Genomic DNA, 20,554 nt, shown 5'->3' with positions numbered 1-20,554 from the left:
GAGCAGTTGAGCAGTTGTCTGTGCGTGTGTGAACTGTGACTGTGACCCAACCCCCTACTCTGCAAGGATAAGCGGGAATTGGAGAGCAAGTCTTGCTGTAGGTGGTGGCTGTGCACAGGCTTCTTAGAAGCCACAGCTCCTGATTTATGCTCCTCAAAGCTGTCTGAGGAAGTTGTTTAGTTTCTAAAGTGATAGATGAGGGCTGGGTCTTCTGTTTGCAGAGCATAGGGTGGAGGGTAAGTCAGGACAGTTTCTTTTCTCTAGTCCCTATGGGCTCCACAGGCCGATGGCCGGGGCAGTGTTTACATCATCATTTTCAAGGCACTGGTACCAGCGAGGTACTGGAAGCCCTCTCTCTCTCTCCCTCCAGCTACCCTCCTTGTGGAGAGAAGCCAAATGGGAGCATTTCCCACCCATCCCCTTTGACGCAACCAGTATCAGCCAGAAATCCAAGATCCAGTTGAAGCCTGGCTAGTGCGGGTTTCTGTAGACACAAACACCACCTTGGGTGCAGGAGTGCTCTGCATCCTGGTCGTGACCCCCTCCCCCCCCCGCCCCGCAGGAGTCAGCTGTCTGAAGTATTCATTCTGCAGATTGCGGAGGTAGCTTGCTGGGAGAGTCGGGAGAGAGGATGCCTGGGCTTGGAGCATTTGTGTCCAGGGCCTTTTCTTTAAAAGTCTCTTAGAGAAGAAGGAGGGCAGAGGCGTTTCTACAGACGGAAAGAGCCTCCCTCGTGCAGCTCTGAAAGGGAAATTTCAGTCCAGTACCTCACCCCTGCCAGTGAGTGTGCCACCAGCTGCCCCAGAGCCACTCTTGCCCCTTCTATGGGCATGCAATGCTGACAGAGGACCCTGGTTCCCCTGGCTGTCCCCAGGAGCTACCACAGTCTAAAGCTCCAGCTGGCCTGTCAGCCTTGCCCACGCTGCTCCTGAATTATACTCACTGGCCACGGGCCCTGATGTCCTCTGGTTAATAAGCAGCGCACATAAAGACACCAAGGACTCTCTGGAGAAGCAGAGAAAGTCTGTGGTTCCCTGAGTGCAGGCAGGAAGCCCTGGAATGAGCCCAGGATCGCTGGGCCTGTCTGTGTTCTCTGCCCTTTGTAGCCTTCCTTGTGGGCTATAGAAGATCCCCACCCAAAAGCCACAGTAGACAGCAAGGTGAGGCAGTGAGGTAGTTATTAATCATGGGAGGCATGCTGAAGCCTGAGGCCCCTTCTTGGAAGAGCTTTAGTCCTCTTTCCTGAGAGACCAGATCCACGAGGTTCATGTCAAACACTAACCTCGCTCCCTCTTCTCCAGGCCCTGGAAACTGCCAGGGTGGCTCTCTTCCCACCCACCTACTCCCACCCGTTTGCACTGTTAACCCCAGAACCTTGGGATACAGCCTTGAGAAGTTCCCGTAGAAGGAGATATTGGGGAACGTGTGTCAGACAACCCCCTAGTTGCCACTTGGTCTAAATCCAACACCCCACGGGGAGTTTGAGCCCCTCCCAGAACTTGCCCATTTTCAAGGTGTTGGTCACCTTTGACACCTCCTGCACGGATCCCCATTGCCAGCAGAGCTGTTTTTTGTCTTTCTTTCTCTCTCTCTCTCTTTCTTTCTTTCTTTCTTTCTTTCTTTCTTTCTTTCTTTCTTTCTTTCTCTTTCTTTCTTTCTCTTTCTCTCTCTCTCTTTCTTTCTTTCTCTTTCTCTTTTCTTTCTTTTTAAGCCCAGCAACATGACAGGTTGAAACTGAGATCTCTAGACAAATGCTTCTCACTTAATCCTCCCTGAGTTGGCCTCACGTTGCTTTGCCAATTTTATCAGCCACCACTAGTGCCTGCAGGAAACATTGCCTTTGTTCCAAGCATTATGTTTGGATGTGGGAATCCAGGGTAAACAAGGTGAAGTCCCTGTCCTTGAGGACAGACTGTTGGGAGAAAGAGTATAAAATGGAGGTCCTAGTCCTTCCAGACACCACCGCCTACCCCTTCTCTCATTCCACTGCTGCTTGTCACTTCTCGACTAGTTGCAGATCCTCAAAAGAGGGTTATTGGAGGCTGAGGCAGTAACAGGCCTGGAAACCTAGCACTGTGGAGGAAGAGGCCAGCCTGTGCGAGAGCATAGACAGGGAGTCCCTACTGTGAGACGGCAAGATGCTCTACAGGTAAAGACACCTGCTCCCAAGCCTGACAACCCGAGTTCGATCCCCCAAGCCCACGTGTTGGAAGGAGAGAACTCACTCCCAAAAGCTGTTATCTCGTTTCCATCATGCACTGTGGTATATGCACATCCAAACACATTCACAAAAAATAAATAATTAAAAAGGAGGAGGAGGAGAAGAAAGGAGGAGGAGGAAGAAGAAGAAAGAGAAGAAGAATGGGCTGGGGAGATGGCTCAGTGGTTAAGAGCACTGGCTGCTCTTCCAGAGGTGCCAAGTTGGATTCCCAGCACCCACATGGTGGCTCACAACCCTCTGTAATCACAGTAACAAGGATCCGACACCCTCTTCTGGCCACCACCACCACATGTGGTGCCCAGACATTCAGGCAGGCAAAGCAGCCATATACATAAGGTAAAAATAAGAAGCAAATTAAAAAAGAAAGAAAAAGAAAAGAAGAAAAAGGAAAGAAAAAAAGAACTGAGGCTGTTAGTAGTGCCTGGCTTAGAAAGGCAGCAATGAAAGGACATTTGTTGGAGACAGGGTCTTACTGTAGAGCCTGGCTGTCCTGGAACTCAGTCTGTAGACCACACTGGCCTTGAAGTCACAGCGATCCACCTCCTGAATGCTGGGATTGAAGGTGTGCATCTCCAGTCCGGGCTGAGGTGACATACAGAGCCTGGCACATAGGGCAGGGCCCAGTGTGTCAGGGAGCAGTGGACTAGTGAAGTAGCGAGGGACCCTTGTTCTTACGCCGCAAACTGTTTACTCTCGGCCAGGGTGTGTGCTTGAGCATCGTCTTCATGGGTAACGATAATCCACGTAAAACAGCAGTTTACTCAAGGGTGGGGGGACGCTCAGTTGGTAGGGTGCCCTCCTACCATGCACATAAAGACCTTGGCCCAGGCCCAGCATGATGGCTCAGAGCAGTGGTTCTCAACCTGTGGACAAAGGGTCCTTTCACAGAGGTCACCTATCAAATAGCCCGCATATCAGACATTCACATTACATGTTCATAACGGTAGCAAAATTACAGTTACGAAGTAGGAACAAAAACAACTTTGTGGTTAGGGGTCACCACAAGAGGAGCTGTATTAAAGGTCGCAACATTGGGAAGGTTGAGAACCGCTGACTCGGAGAGTAATGGCACTTGCTACTGAGCATCATGACCTGAGTTCGTTACCCAGAACCAACGCCCAAAATAAAGTTGTTCATCCTCCACACGTGTAGTGTGGCACAGTAGTGTCCATAAACAGATGCACAAGTGAATATGATAAATGTTAAAGGCCTGGGTTTGATACCCAGCACTGTATAAACGGGATGAGGTAGCCATTCTCAGCTACATATCAAGGTGGAGGCCAACCTGGGGTCTTATAGACCCTGCCTATAAGTAGTTTATAATAATAGGGTTGAGGCTCAGTAGTAGAGCACTGGCTGAGAATGCATGCGGCTCTGAATCCCATCTCCAGGACCACAGATAGGGAGATGATAGACAGACAGACAGCTAGCTAGGCAGGCAGGCAAGCAGAAAGATGAATTGATAGTCATTAAAGCCCTAAGATTCATGGCAAGAATTAAAAATGTGCAGCCTCTGGGAAGCCTTGAAGCCTGAAGCTGCAGGAAGGCAGATGCTAGCATGCCCTCTGTTAGTAAGGTGGCTCACTTAATCCTGGAAGCCTCACCCTCTCTGGTTTGGTTCACATTCTCCCAGAGAAGAGCATTCCCTGATAAAATGTTCCCTCCCTCGGTCCCCTGTGCCTCTTTATGGAGTGCCAGCAGGCACTGGAGCTGTCCACACTTAAGCCTCACCTGCCCGAGATGGGCATTCGGCTCCCCTAATCATGGTCCACAGCTCAACCACCCGGCTCCTGACCCCCACCCCACCCCACCCCCATCCTGGGTTTTGTTCCCTCGGCTCCTTAATCAAATTAAGGGAAAGGAGAAGGCTTAGATAGGGTTACTAAATATATTTCTGCGTAGGGGATAGAGAAAAAGAAGAGCTGGGGAGGAGGGGGAGTGTGAAATTCCTTAATGGAATGTGTCCTGAGCCTCCTTCCCCGAGAACGAGCCTGCCTGGCTCACCTCTCTGGGGTAAAGCGCTTGTCCGTCCACTATCTACTGGAGATAAGGCCCGGTGGCACTGCGCCCACCCAGGGAAAGGTCTGCCGAGGCCATCGGACCCTGTGAGCTGATCTGACCCTGGTCTATATATTTCACAGGACACCCTGGCCCCATAGGGGTGACTGGGCTCTCTGTGGAGTGTGACACCAACAGAGAAATTGTTCACAGCAGGAGGGCATAGTTCACTGGATGCTGTCCCCCCACACCAGGTCTTTTGGATTTTTTTTTTTCTTTTTACTGTTTGGATTGAAAACACTAAAATATAAAGGGGGAAGAAAAGCCACATAATCCACAGCGTAGCCTCTGGTAATCTTCTGAAATGCCTGCTTATTGGAAAGTGGACTCAGACACGCACATTGCCTATATGTTTCTTTTATATTTACCTTACAACTTTAGGGTTTCAGTTCACCAACATTTCTTCAGAAATAATCTCTCCCTAGTTTCTTTTTACATTGATTTGGGGGCGGATGGGTACCTGAGCCACAATGACTGTACAGAGTCTCAGTGAATATGTCAAAGTCAGAGGTCAACTTGAGAGGGTCCGTTCTCTCCTTCCACAATGAGGGTCCAGGGTATCAAGCTAAGCTCCACAGCAAGCACTTTTACCTGATGATCCATGTTGCCAGGACCCGGAAATAATTTCTAAAAACCGTAATTTGTGATTGTCCCTTATTTTAAGAGTGTATCAATAATGAGATAACTATTGCTCACGCAATCTAGTCTCAGAAGCCAGGGACTTGAAGAATGTTAGGTACCGTGTGACATTAATTCTTGTACTGACTCATGTAAGAGGTAAGGATAGGGAGGCTCAGTGAGGAGAAAGAACTTGTCCTCGATCCCTAGGATCCTGCAACGTGGACACAAACATTTTCTCGGCTACATACCAGTGGCTTTTTGTTTTGTTTTGCTTTTCCCCAGTGCTGGAAACGGAACCCAGGACCTCGTGGGTGTCAGTTAAGAGCTGTGCCGTGGAACTGTGTCTCCAGGTTCTGGTGGCTTTTTTTTTTTTTTTTTTTTTTTTTTGACATCTAAGTGATCTCCATGAATTTGCCATGAAGAGTGACTCTCCCCCCCGTTGGACATCCAGCCCACCTCCTGAGCCCCCTCCACTATTACCACCAACTTAGCTGTAAACCACCGCAGCTCACATCTCTCGCAGTTTCTTCAGGATTATTTCCTAGAAGTGAAATGACAGAATTGTCCCTTTACCAGCCTCGCTACACATTACCAAGTGACTTTCCAGCAGCCAGCGTGCACCCCCGACAGCGTGTGGAGATGACGCTCTTTAAAAGCAACCCCTCTCGGTAGGTGGAATGCCTCTCCCTCTATGTGATTGCATTCTCCCTGATCCCTGGTGAGGCTGAACTTGCCTTTGCGCGTTCATTAGTCAGTCATCTCTCCACAAGTACTTGCCACAGGGCAGCCTTGTCCCCCGCCCCCTCTCAGCCTGTACCCAGTTACTATAGGGAGGCCTCTGTGAGAAACAATCCGTATTCACATTGGCTATACCCAGCAGAACTTTGGTAATATGGATGTGTGCAACTGTTTAGACTCCTATCTCCCCCTCCCCCTCCCAGCCACACCCAACTCACTTTGGGACTCCAGCAACATTGCCACACCTCAGAGGCAAAAAGGTCAGAGTGCAAGATTTCCCTTCAACCTAATCTGCCATCTCAGGCCATTCTAGAGGGAGTATCTCTCTACAGGAAGTAACCAGGCCAGAGCCAGCAGGCCTGTGCCCTTGGCTTTCTCTTCCCAGGAAATTTAAATTCCTCTTGCTCTCTGGGGAGGTGAGGGAGCAATGGGGCCAAAGAAAGGACCTCAGTTTCTCATGAGCCTGTGGCCTCAGCTGCCTGGCCTCCCCACTGAGATTCTGATGGGCTCTCCTGAGCTCCGAAGAGGTCTGCCATCCTTAGCACTAAAGGGGAATGTGCCATCATCTCCCTTGGGTGTGTGAGGCCCTTCCCCTGGCTGGAGCACAGTTGGTTCAGAGGACCCCACCCAGAGCTGGGTGAGACAGCTGCCGGCATTCTCAGGGTCCAGAAGAGCATACACGGGAGCCCCACCCCCACCCCTGCTCCCGCTGCTTGTCTGCCAGTGTCCCTGTGGTGTGGCTCCTGTGTACAGTCACCCAGTCCTGTCTGCATCACCTAGGATTGCCAGCCTCAAGATTGAGCAACATGACCTCCGTGGGCTACCAGATATGTCTGTTCAGTCCCTTAGGTAGAGTTTTATCGTCTCCCAGCTTCAGAATTCACAGGGACTGGGGGATACTACACGCCAAGAGAGATGTCAGCTGGGGAGGGTCAGGAACTATAGCATGTCTCAGAAAGCTCATGATGGCACTATTATGCCAACCCAGCACCAATAGCATCAAACATCCGAGTCTGCCCCCTGGCAAAGCAGCAGTTACTCATTAGGGAAACAAAGGCCCAGAAGCCACACAGGACAAAGCCCAGTAAAAGGGCAAATGAGCTGTCACACAACGCTCTGTGATGCCGATGCCGATGAGGAGCTCTGGCTGACCAAGAGTGGCTGAGAGGCCTCTCAGAGCTGCAGCACTGCAGCTGCAACTGCAGCTGGATGGTGAGGAGACTCTCGGGACAGGTGTCCTCACGAGACCAAGAACAGAGTCCCAAAGGTGGAAGTGCAGGAGCCAAGCCAGGATCCTTCGAGCTACTACAGAATACAGATAGGAGGGCCTGAGATGGTCAGGGACCTACTAGACAGATGGGCCAGCAGGAGATGAACGATCAGGAGTTATGGCAAACGATCGGCTTATGCAATCGTGGGGGGCTGGCTGGGAAAATCCCATCCACAGGCCTGGAGGCTCCCAGAAGCTCTATCACAGGTGAAACTTCTTCCACAGGAAAGCCTTGGCTTGATGTCAGATTACAAACTCCTTAACAGTCAAGTGCTCATAGACATTAGCCATCTATAAACCTCCCCCTTCCCCCTTTTCCCTCCTTTCCCCTTTCCTCCTCTTCTCTATTTCCTCCCTTACCCCCCCTTTCTCCCTCTTCCCCTCTTCTCCCTTTCTTCCCTCCCCCTTCTCTCCCTCTCCCCCTTCTCCCCTGCCCAGCCAGGGAGAGCAGAGCAGCAGTTTGAGGCTGACATGGAGTATGGAAGTCTTGGAAGGGAGGTGAGAGGAAGAAGAAAGGGGAATCTTAACATGAAATTTGGAGTGGCTGGTGGTGACTCACACCTTCGATCCCAGCACTCTGGAGGCAGAGGCAGGCAGATCTCTCAAGTTCAAGGCCAGCCTGGTCTACAGAGCAAGTTCTAGGACAAGTTCCAGGCCTACGCAGAGAGGCCCTATCTTGAGGGGAAAAAAATGTTGGTAGAAGGACACAACCAACAAGCAAAGCAAATGCAGACCCCGAGGAAGCACAGCTACAAGCCAGAGGCAGGAAGACAGGACGTGAGAGGATTAAAGATGTTCAAGCCACGTCATTTTAGTATTTGTTTCCACTTTGATTATATGTGAAGATTTCTATAATAGACACTATTTTTCAACTATAGATGAAGCTGGTAGAATGTGAATAGGAGAAAGGAAACCAAGGCAGTGTGTTAGAACTGCACTAAGGAAGCACCCTGTTGTTACCTTTCCTTATTCCCAAAGTGTCCATCTGGGGCTGGGGATGTGGGTCAAAATGGCAGTGTGCTTGCCCGGTGTACCCAGAGCTAGGTTTGACTGCCCCACCCCCTAGTGCCACACGTACATGCACAGTGGCAATAACTGTCATCCCAGCAATCTGGAGGGACAGGCTGGAGAATCTGAAGTTCAAGGTCATCCTAAGCTATGAAACACATCTTGAAAATAATAGAGCAGGCCAAACTAACTCTGTCTTAACCTCAAGAACCAGGAAGGAAAAATGGATTTGTCACGGATTTCTCTTGGGGTGACAGCTCGTTTTCCTAAGGCTGATTCAGGTCCGGTCAGTTTGTTGACGGGTCCCCACCTGCCCTTGTTTCCCACAGACACAGCATCAACCAGTCTGAGAATTCCTGGGCTGATAGGAAGACTGGGGTTTCCAGAACATCTCTTCTCTCCTCCTTCATTCTACCCATCGCTGAAACCACAGGTAAAGCTGCAGAGGAAGAAGAGTAATGACTGAAGCTCTCTGTGACTCCTCCCACGCCTGCCTCTATTCCAGTAGGCCCCAGTGTGCCCCAAAAGACCCATAGGTCTAATCTCTGGGTTAAGGGAGTGAGCCCGGTAGGGGCTGGCAAAGCTGCAGGCCCTGGACTGACCCTGGTAGGAAGATGGATCGGAAACACCAGCCCAGCACTAGCAATGAGCCAGCTTGCCTGTCAGTGGGGAGGCTGGAAAGCGAAGGGTCCCCAACTTTCTGGCCTGATGTGACATCCAGAGGGGAGGTGACTTGTAGTGTGTGTGACACTGTTTAGACCTTTCCCTGGAAGAGTGAGATGCTGATCTCACTCTTAGGGTCACAGGCGACCCTGAGGCTCAAAACAAAACAAAAAGAGAAAGCTCTAGATTCTATGCACCTGCGCCCCGCAGAGCCAGTTTCATCCCTTCAGTGGCCCCAAGAACAAAATGACAGAATGAGGTCGACAACGCCTGACAGTCAACTCTCCCTCCTGAGGAGAAAGAGGAGGAAAATGGGGCCGGGTGGGGCGGGTGGGGTGGTGGTGTGGGGGAAGCGGCAATACTTTCCAGTTTTAGGGAGTTGAAAACTGCCAGCACAGGATAGGAGAGGATTCAGGTAGTAGACATTCCAACCTCAGCCTGAGTGGGGCTCTACCTGGAAACACCTTGGGAGGCCTAACTGAGAGATGTGAGGTGGGGCTGCCGGGCCCAGGACACCCGAAGAAGTCAGAGTTGAATTGCTAGAAGGATGGGCTCACACAGGTAGTGGGGTTAAAGGTTAGAGGCAAGGCTTATAACAAAGGGTGGGGCAGGCACAGTGTTGAAAATCAAGAAAGAAATATCAGCCTGGGACTCGACCTATAATGCCAGTTGAGTCAACAGTTCAAGGTTAGCCTGGGCAACCTTGTGAGACCCTGATCCAAGATATAAAAGGCCTGGGCTATAGTCCAGTGGTGGAACACTTGTCTAACGTGTGACAGACAAGGGTGGACACCCAGTAACGATAAATATGAAATATACACATACATATACACACACATACATGAAACATCGGATCTAGCAATCCCGTTACTTCATGCCTGGGCAAAGAACCCAAGAGGATTACAAGCTGTCTGAGAGGGGCATTTGCACTACTGTCTTCATTGACAGCACTGCTCACGAGAGCTCAGAGGAGAAGCCGTGTAAATGCCCAGTGAGAGATGACTGAATAATAAACACCGGAGAGTCCCTCAGTTACCCCAGAAAAACATAAAGCTGATTCTTTTTTTTTTTTTTTTTTTAATTTCTTGGTTTTTCAAGACAGGGTCTCTTTGAATTCACAGAGATCCACCTGCCTGTGCCTCCCTGGGCAGTGCTGGGATCACAGGGGTTCAGCACCTCAATGGGCTACATTATCTCTTTTGTATGTATGTATATATGTATGTATGCATGTATGCATGCATGTATGTATGTGTTTTTGAAACAAGGTCTTTTTACGTAGCCTGGGTTGTCCTGCAACTTCCTGTAAAGACTAGACTGGCCTCACAGTCAGAGGCCATCTTGTCTCTGCCCCCCAAGGGCTGGAGTTAAAGGTGTGTGCCACCGTATCAGGTTTGTGCCTAGTTTTATTGCGTCTTGTTCTGCTGAATTTGTGATATCACTGGGAAGCTTGCTCTTTTCTGAAGGGAAATGAAGGAGCAGCGGATCTGGGGAGAAGGGATGTGCCGGGGGGGGGGGACCTGGGAGGGGTGAAGGGAAGAGAGGCTGCCGTCAGGATTTATTATTGTATGAGAGAACGATAAACTTAAAATTAGTGAATTAAATTTTTTTAAACTTTTGATTATTTGTGTGTAGGTGTGATGGGTGAAGGTGACAGAACATGCTGTTTTTGAGGCAGGGTCACTCGTAATGCTGGCTGCAAGGCTGCGCACTCCTGCTTCCTGCTCACTCTCCTGACTGTCTCCCATCTCACTTCAGGGTTCTGGGATTACAGACACAAGCTACATCTGGCCCCTTGCGTGGGCTCTGGGATCTCCACTCAGGGGGGGCCCTACGGTTGTCCCACAAGTGTTTTTGCTGCTTGTTTATTTATTTTTTTCCTTTATTTTTAACCTGCTGAGCCATCTCACTATCCACTTTTGACAAATGAGGAAGTATGAACATGGTGTAGGTAGCTTCGCTGAAGATCATACAGTCAGTATCCAATGATTATAATTCTCTTACTTCATTTCTCTAGTTCCCAAAAGGTGGTGTTTTGACATTAAATCACACGGCTGAAGTATAGGCAGATCACAAGCTCAAGCACCCCCTGTGTGTGTGTGTGTGGGGGATGGTCTCTCTCATTAGCCTGCTCTTGTTCTGATACTTGAAGCCTTTTTCCTCCTTCCCACACTGCTCTCTGGTTGACATTTCGCTGTCTGCAGCTGTGTTTCTTGCGATTCTTTTCACCTAGGTCCCCTGATCTGGGGTCTGCAGGAGGTAGGGCCTCTCCTTTCTTGGATTTCGAGCAGTTTCTCATTAAGGTATTGTTCCTGGGCACAATGGGCTTCACGCTCACACCTTGCTGTACTTCCCTTTTCGTGTGCGTACAGAGCTAGCCGGGCATTCATCATGCCTCTTTCCCATTGTCCCCAGACTGGGAGGTAATCAAACTTTCTACTTTAAACCTTGGGTGAGCCAAGGTCAGCAAGATGTGTGGCATTGAGATGCCACCCCACGAAGGAAAATGACTCCATGGCGGCTCACCTTGTTTGGGGCTTTGTTTGCGTTGCCGTGCAGTTGTAATGGAAAACGAATAAAAATAAAAATCCCAGGGCTCTTTTTGGCCAGCGCTTGGGAAGTTAATCCCATTGTCCTGGCCAAATGCCAGCTCAGGTCCCTGCATTCTGTTGGCCTCTTGCAGTTCACTGGGGAGGTCACCCCCGCTTTCCCACCCCCCCTTTCCCCCCCCCCCAAGCTATGACTGGAACAGCTGTCCATGCCCCACCCTGGAAGAGGCTGCATTTCTGCAGAGTTGGAAGGGGCCCTTTCCCCCGTGGCCAGCTCCGGGAAGAGGGACAGACTTGGGATCAGGACATTAAAGGGCTGTTTGCAGCAGGGGAGAGCCTGTCTGTGTGTGAGCCTGTCTGGGCACTCTCATGCACTACTGTCACTGGCCTCTGTTGTGAAAATGACTTTCAGGAATCACTGATGTCTTCCCAGAACCCGGCATAAAGTCCCTCCCTTTGTTGTAGGCAGATTTAAAATGTTTTTGTATCTAAAGTACTTTGAATTTATCTCTGTACAGCATGCTGTTGTTGCTGCTTCTGATTGCTTCCCCTAGTGCTCAGCTCTCTTTCCACCATGAGATTTGGTGTATTTTGTGATATGAAGAAGGGATCTGTACAAATTCTGTACAAATGATCATATGTTCCCAACAGTGTAACAGCCTTGGATGAATGGTGGATAGAGAAAAATAGAGAAATGTTTTTATTTTATGTGTATGAGTTTTTGCTTGAATGTATGTCTGTGTACTGCACACTCGCTTGGTGCCTGTGGAGACCAGAAGGGGGCATGGGATCCCCTGAAACTGAAGTCAAAGGAGGAGCTAAGTCACCATGAGGAACCCTGGTCTTCTGCAGGAGCAGTAGTAAGCGCTCTTAACCTCTGAACCATCTGTCTCTCCAGCGCTAGCCTCCTCCTTGTTTTAAAACGGGGTAGCGTAGGCTGGCTTCAAACTACGGTCATCCTCTGTCTATTTTTGAATGCTCTGACTACAGGTGTGTGCCACACCACCACAGCTGGCCCGGTGGTGACAACAGAGCACAACCTCTCAGAGAACTAGTTATCAGATTCTGGGGGCGGGGCAGGGGGCAGGAACTGGGGAGAGCAATGTTAACACCTGACAGACAGGCTGGTTTCAAGGATGGAAGGAGGTCCTCAAGATGGGTGGTCCTAAGACGCTGCAGGTGACCCTTGAGCACACTGCACACGTGGAAAGTTTGTCAAAGATAACGTCTATCTTCCTGTTTTCCTTTCCTGTCTGATCTTAATTAGCCTGATTGTGTGTGTTCATCTCCTAGACTTATGTTATGTATCATTGAAATCCTTGCTGACATGTTCCAATGGTTTCTCAAGCTTTTTGTTTGTTGTTGTTTTTTTTTTGTTGTTCTTTGTTTTTTGGTTGTTTTTTTTTTTGGGGGGGGTTGGTTTTTCAAGACAGGGTTTCTTTGTGTAGCCTTGTCCGTCCTGGATTCACTTTGTAGACCAGGCTGGCCTCGAACCTGAGATCCACCTGCCCCAGCCTCCCAGAGGCGGGTGCCAGTGCACCCAGGTTCTAGCTCAGGTTTTATAGAAAGAAGGTAACTTAAAAAGATGAGATGGGGTGAGGACGCGGCTCAGCTGGTGAAGTGCTTGCCAGGCATGCACAAGACCCTTGGTTCGGTTCCCAGCTCTGTAGGAACTGGGAATGGTGGAACCCCAGAACTGGGGAGATGGAAGCAGGAGGAGCAGAAGTTAAGGGTCATCCTCAGCTACACAGCGAATTTAAGACCTGTCTGGGCTACAAGAGATCTTGTCTCAATAAAGGAAAACTAAAGAAATATATAAATAAAATAGGGCTGGGGAAGAGAAAGCGCCCGGAGGTGGGGGCTGGGGGCGGGTCTTTTTCTGGGTAACACTCCTCACTGTCAGCACAAACTTGTGAGTGCTGGGCTGGCACTTCAGCCTCCTCTTGCCTTTCCTTGGGTCTGAGAAGCCAGACTGTTCTGTGGCCTCAAAATGTCCCCTCCCTCAAGTTGCCATGATCTTCGGTCCCATCTGAGTTTTGAAGAGAAAGCTCCATGTGAGGGCTGTTTACTTTTTGGGGTGGGGGTGGAGGGCTGGAGCTGGCCTTGCTGTTTGCTGCCTTCCAGGAAGAAGGAGGGGCTCCTCTCTCTTCGGATGAGTCATGGAAGAGAAACTTCCAATGTTTGCAAACATCCCCAGCTAACCTTCTGCTTTCTGGGCTCTTGCAGCCCCTACCAGGGTTCCCTGGGTCCCCCAGAGAAGACTCCAGGGCGAAGATCAACGGGTGAGAGGTTCTGGCGCCACCCGTGGGGAAAAGCGGGATAGCTGTCTATCTCCGGACTCCAGCATGTGAGACACAGGAGAGGACCTTCTACAGAGAGTTCTGTCTACAAACCAGGCCCTGCTGTGGATGTTGAAGAAGGTCAAGGGCAGGAACCGGGCTTTTGAAACTAGGAGGCGGCTCAGCCGGCGAAGCACCCTCGATGCTCTGGGTCGGATACCCAATGCCATAAATCAAACCCACGAATTACTCAGTGCTTTCCCTAGAGGCCTGCCCTCTACAGAGGGCCTCCTGAGAACCCCAGACGCGCGGGTGAAGGGTAGTGCCGAAAAGAAGGCAGGGTGAAGCGCAGTCTGCAAGGGTCTTCCTCCCTAGCGAAGATGAAGGAGAAGCAAGCTAGAGAGGGTGGGAGGTTTGCCGGGATCTGGCGCGCCTCGGCTCAGCTGACTGCTGGAGCCAGATGGAGCTCATGATGCATGCTCCCAGATGGAACGGCTCAGGCATGTCAGACACACTTCTCTCAGGATACACAGTGTTCCCCTCGTCCCCCTTCGCCGGAGTGAGGAATCACAAGGTGACTCAGGCGGATGGCCAGACCCCTAGGATCTGTGGAGAGCTATCAGGTGGCTGGAGGGGGGCGGGGTGGGATCACAATAGACACCTGAACGTGCTTGCGGGTCTGCCAATCACCCTTTCCGCTACTGCAGGACATCAAGGGAGCAAGCCGGTCAACCTTGGGAACAAAGATCCTGTTCTAGGAATTCGTCCACGGCAACCCTATCTGTTGCTCTCTCTGTGTGTCCTTGGATTCCTGCCAGCCTGAAACTCTACCTGTCCACTGCCGCCACCCCGGCTGGGGAGCAGGGCCCCTGAGCCTCTAGCCTGCCCTGGAGTCTGCTCCTTCACTCCTCATTCTTCTCTTGGGCTACGAGACTGAGTGCTCTCCGCACTGTTTAAGGTCTAAGCATCTCGGGGAAGCTGGAGGGGGCTACGTTTGGGGAGAAGAACAGAGGAGACAATCTTTAGAAATGTTTCCACCAAAATCAAAGAGCAGGCCGATGGGATAGCGGCTATATTTAAAGTGCATTCCCCTGTTGGGGAGCCACAGCTTTGAAACCCATCCCACAATACTTTGCTTTACATGGCTATATGGCTCTCTGTCTCTCTCCCTCTCCTTTCTCCCTGAATATGATAAGGCTTTGGTTTCTCCCTAGAGCAGCAGCTGCAAAGAGTTTCATTAATTAATTTGTTTGGTATGAGTTGGCACCTGTAGCATGCTGAGCTCTGTGCTAGATGCTGGCGGCACCAATGAGGGAGGGCTAAAGGGTCTCGGAGCAAATGATCATCACGCATTTTTCTGGTCACTTGCTATTGCTCAAAGATCGCCGCTCTCCTGGGGCTTATAATTTGCTGTGAGAAGACAATGACCGTGAGTGATATGCCATATTATTATTATTCACCCGAGAGGCTGCCCGTTTGTTAGTCCTTCCGCTCAGAGGCTGAACTTCTTGGCCGTGTATGTTCTCTGTTATTTATGGCTCCCTTTCCAAAAGGACATGACCGCTCACGGACCCTCCCTTTGTCACCCTCCCAAGGGGTTCCCGGCTGGCAGCAGAGTTTGTCAGTCTGGACAATATGTGTGTCATGTGGGTGGGGTTAAAGCGGTAGGTGGAAGGAGGGATTGAAGATGGGGAAGACTGGCAAATCTTGGGACATAAAGGATTTAGAGTGATGGAGGGACGGAGGGAGGAAGGGAGGGAGGGAGAGACAAAGAGGAATGGGAAGAGGTTGAAAAGGAGACCGAGGCTGAGTGTGGTGGAGCACGCCTGTGATCCCAGCACTCTGGAAGGCAGAGGCAGGGGGATCTTTGTGAGTTCGAGGCCAGGCTGGTCTACAAAGTGAGTCCAGGACAGCCAGGGCTACACAGAGAAACCCAGTCTGGAAAAAAAGAAAAGGAGGCTGAGTTACTATGCTGGCATAAGTGGCATGGGTGGCATGAGCACCGTGTAAGGGCTGTGTGGTGTGCCAAGCAGCAGCACCTACTTCTGTGTAGGTGAAGCTCTGTGAGCCAAGGCTAGCCTGGTCTACATGGTGAGTTGCAGAACAGCCCAGGGCTACCTAGGGAGATCCTGTCTCAAAAATAAGTAAATAAATTAAATAAATCAGCCTGCAGAACTGCTGAGTTACAGCCTGGGGCAGTTGGGAGGTGGAGGTGACTTGGCCTGAGTAGCTGGTTAACCATTATTTTCCTGGACTCCCAGAAAACCTTCCGTTCATAAGCATCAGCTAAGAGTTGGAGTTTCAAACACTCATCCATGAAAAGGACATTCAGTGACACAGGTGTCAATTTGGGGTTAGGGGGAGGGGAAACTCTAGAAAAGATGTCCTGTTGCTCAGATTTCTCAGGTTTTAGCTTTGCAGCATGTAGAAAAGATGGTCACAAAGCACTGGCGTGTGTTCAGTTACACAGGCCATGCTAGCGTGAACACGAAGACTGACAGATGGCCATCTGGAGCCTGTTGTGGACAAGGACTCCTGAGCATAGCTCTCCCATTACACTCTTATGGACAGCCAAGAATGTTTAATGATGCCTCCCTTTAAACCTAGCATTCAGATGCTTGGGGCAGAAGCATCTTGATTTTGCAGCTAGCCAGCATTTCAACATGGTGGCCTTTTCAGCCAGCATTTCACTTGACAAACACACACCCAAAGCAAGCAAGAAGTGGCAGATGGGATCAGTCAGAGGTCCTGGCTCCTTCTGGCCTCTCAGGATAAGCATTTCATGACACTAAGTCTGGCACTGGTGCTTAAATGGGGATTTCTCATAGTACATGACCTTCAAGTCAGTCAGACTACATGAGCCAAAGGATGGGTGATGTTCCAACGGTGTATGACAAAGTCCCGGGGAGAAGTAAGCAGGGATACCCTTTAAAAGCTTTACTTTCTTGTCTTTGGAACCTCTGGTCAAGAAGATGTGTAACATCTGAAGAATCACATTCAGTCAATTAGTTATTTTTAATCTGGAATGAGTCACTGGAAGTCTTGTCGGATAGTGACATAGACATCCTGCTTGTTAAAGTGTGTGTAAATCAAAATCTGGAATGTGTCGCTAAATCACTGTTTGGGGGTGGAGAGGTGGCTCAGCGGTAAAGAGCATTGGATGTTGCAGAGGACCTGGGTGCAGTTCCCAGCACCCACGTGACAGAACCATCTGTAGCTCCAGTTCTAGGAGGTTCAGGGCCTTGTTTTGGCCTCTGGAGGTACTAGGCATGTATACAACGCACGTATATATTATTGCAGTTTGAATGCGTTTGAGTGCCATAGGGAGGTGTGGCCTTGGTAGAGTAGGTGTGGCCCTGTGGGAGGAAGTGTGTCACTGTGGGCGGGCTTTGAGGTCTCCTATGCTCAAGCTGGGCCCCGTGTGGAACACAGCCCCCTTCAGCTGCCTTCGGGTGTAGCATGTGAGTGCAGGAGTCTGAGGGGGCCAGGAGAGGCTCTCAGATCCCCTGGAGCTGGAGTTCTAGCTTGTTGTGAGCCATCCAATGCAGATGCTAAGAAAAGAACTGCAGCCGTCTGCACAAAGATACACACACATACACACACACACAGGTAAATCCAAATGCACCTGGGGGCTGGAGAGATGGCTCAGTGGTTAACAGCGCTGGCTGTCTTTCAGAGGACCCAGGTTCCATTCTCAGCATGCTCATGGCAGCTCACAGTGGTCTGTAACCCCAGTTCCAAGGGACCTAATGTCTTCTTCCTGCTTTCACAGTGGTGCAAGCAGAACATTCATTCACATTAAAAAAAAAAAAAAAAAAACTTTGAAAAAAAGACTAGTTTGAAGATAAAAACTAAAAAAGACCATTATAAGCACAAAAGCATTCAATTTTTGATAGGCTCAGTGGATGGGACACAGAAATCAACCAGCTAAGTGTACCATAAACAGATCAAACAGGACTGTGGTTTGCATGTAAAGGACTTGGTGTGCATTGCCTGCTAACACTAACTGTGTGATTGGAAGGACTCAGGACAGAATAGGTTGCGCTCAGACCTGTGTGTGCTCAGTTTTGAGCATGCCCAGAGATGTTGAGGGGCTGAGACCCAGGCTGTAGGAAAACAGCTCTGGTGCCCAGCTGCTCTTTTTAGTTAGGAAAGGACACATTGGTGCAATAAAGTTCTTGAAGTACTCAAAGGGATTGCATACAAGAGGGATTAAGCTTGTTTAGGGTGGCTTCGGAGAGCTGAATAAGAGCGAATGTAGCTAACTCAGGGAAGGTGGACTTGGCCCAGAATGGCACTGCTTTAATGATTAGAGCTGTCCAAATATGGAGCAGACTGACTCTTGTGGCCTCCACCACCTTGCAGGAGGCCTGCAGAGGGCTGAGAGCTGGCGGGCCTCTTTTCCAAGTCACCTCCTAACTTTTCTATCTGAACAGCTAGCTTTTTAAACCAACTTTCCTTTCATTAGCTAAAGACCTCTTTTATTTGCGCCTCTGAAGGTCTTTGATCGCACTTCATCTTTTTGCAATGCAAGTCACTTCTTTCCCTTCTCTTCCTGTCCTCAAGTGATTAAGTACATGGTTTTAAGCTTTGCTGGAAGACAGTAGCCTTTCTTCTGAAAGCCTTGCAAACAGGAAGCGAGGAAGCCCTGCGCATGACGGACTGAGCCCTCAAGGCTGCTCTGGAATTCACTGTGTAGACGAGGTTAGACTCAAACTCATATCCACCTGCCTCTGCCTCCCGAGTGCTGGCAGTAAAGGTGCGCACGCCACCACACCCTGCCTATTTCTTCTTTTTAACCCTTTATTTGTTTCTGCCAACTTTATTTATACATAAAGGTAACCACAGAGTTTGGGTTGATGATCGCTTTTGCCAACCTTTAAGACAAAGGTCTCAGAGATACCAATAGGAAACAAAGGCTTATTTGGTATGATAATATGCCTGGAGCCAATGCTGAGCTAAAAGCCATCCTATTGGTGTAAGGGAGTATTCCAGCCCTAAAAACAAACAAACAAACAAACAAACAAATGCAAAGAACATTCCAGAAGGGCAGTGGAATATGGTGGCAGTACCTCTGAGACTGTTGGCCATTCTCACCTCTGAGAGCCCTAATGCAGTTTTGCCTTCTCTTTGTTTTAAACCTAAGTTTCACAGCCATTCTCATAGGCAAGTGGTTCAGAGACCTTCTGGCTTATTCATGAATGGAAATCAATGGGCTGTAGTTCAGTAGACATTTGCTGAGGTCTTTGTGCTGCTGCAGTGCTTTGAAAGTTACTAATGGGCTGAGGAGGGCGGGACTCTCATTCACTTAAACTGCAGGTACTCAATAAATGATGACCAGATGTCAGGGACTTTGCTTTGTACTGAGGGTGGACAAGGCAGACAAGCTGTGCTCGCATGGAGCTCAAATCTGGGTGCCCAAGACACTAGGAGACTGGCAGTAAACAGCTGAACAAAAATTACAGCGTATTTTCCATAGCTAAGGGCTGGGGGAGGGGGAAGGACCTTAAATAACTTGATATAGGGTGCACTGGAAGGAAAGCCGAATTAGATAATGAAAGCATCTTTCAGGAGGGGACCTGTGTATGAAGATGGCCTTAGGGAAGAACCAGGAGCACCTATAGCCCCTGAGAGCAGAGCCTGGGTGGCTACAAAAATGAGACCCAGTGAACCTCTCAGACAAATGGAGAGAGGTCACAACCTTCCTGCCCTCAGTACCTCTTGCTGCTGGTGTGAAAACATGAAGCCAGGCAGAACTGGAACACAGCTAGGAGGAAGACCCACCAGCTCTCCATCCCCACACCCCCACCTTGGAGGCAGGCAGTCACCTGATCCTCCTGAAGAGGCTGTGCCCTAACCAGTTTCCACCTTGCTTCTAGGGAGTGCATTGCTATACACTAGAATTTTTGTTTGTTTGTTTCGTGTAGGGTTGTTGGTCCCTTTCCAAGTATCAATCAGAACTGCATGCCAGCCTCCACTCCTTGGAAATAATTAAATGAAATGACGTACTTGATTTTTTTTTTCAGCGATTTGCATCTGCTGAAGGAATCTATCTTAAGTCTATGGGTGGAGCCCTGTGGGACGACTCAAGTGATTTTGGGGGGCGGAGGGAGCGGCGTTGCTAAACACTCAAGTGGACCAAATGCTTTATTTTGCAACCTATTCCCTTCAGGAAGCTGCTCTTTGTGAAAACATTCGTGAATTCAATGCAAATATCCCCTGTTTAGTATGGCTTCCCACCTTCCTCTGTTTCTAAAATAATTTTTAAAAATATTTTAGACAAGGTCCAACCTTGCAGGCTGGTTCTAAACTCGGTAAGTGTCGGAGGATGACCTTGAACTCTTGATCCTATTGCTTCCACCCCTGCATGCTGGGATCACGGGCGGGCGCCACACTTGGGTGGGAATGGCCTCTTTATATTGGCAAAATTAACCTTTCATGGTAGGCTCTGTACAGACCTCACCGACAGAGCTGAGGATCTGTGGTTTAAGAATAGGTTTGAGATTGAAGGCGGTCTCTCTCATTGACGGAAGTGGAAGTCTCTCTAGCAGCCTTCATTTTAAAGGCAAAGCCAGGCACCCAGCACATGCGTAGCTGCTTCAGCATAACCTGTGACTTCTATGCAGACGTTTGTCAAAGGCTGTGTGAGCTACCAAAAACGAAATAAAACGTCCTCCCCCAAGAGTGGGATTCCCTGCCGGGGCACAGAACCCGCAGGGAAAGGAAGGGCTGGTGTTGGCGTGCGATGGAGATGGGGCTCTCGGCTGGGGGTGTGGGATGTGGTGTTCCCGAGGCGACAGATGAGCGCTTTTGGCTGTGTGGGAAGGGAACTGCGGAATTCCTCTCCGGGGTTGCCGAGGGGGGCTCGGAAGGAGACATTAGGATGCAGAGCACGGCTCGCGCTGCCCCGGTCGCCGAGGCGAGCCAAGGACACCCGTCCGAGCGCGCCTCCCCGCCACCGCGCGGCCCCAGAGTCCCTCGGCGGCGGGGCAAAGAGCGCAGAGACCCCACCCGCGAGCTCAGCGCCCTGCTCCCGCGCCGGGGCCACAGGCGAGAGCCCGGGCCGGGGCAGCTCGGGCTCGCCCTCCACCCGCCCGGGCCGCAGCGAGCGCGGCGAGCACGCGAGGGGCGGGCGGGCGCGCGCGGGCGC

Source organism: Psammomys obesus, unplaced genomic scaffold (genome assembly GCF_907164565.1).
Source record: "Psammomys obesus unplaced genomic scaffold, mPsaObe1.curated_primary_1811, whole genome shotgun sequence".
NCBI classification, from domain to species: Eukaryota; Metazoa; Chordata; class Mammalia; order Rodentia; family Muridae; genus Psammomys; species Psammomys obesus.
Note: the sequence above shows the minus strand (reverse complement) of the source record.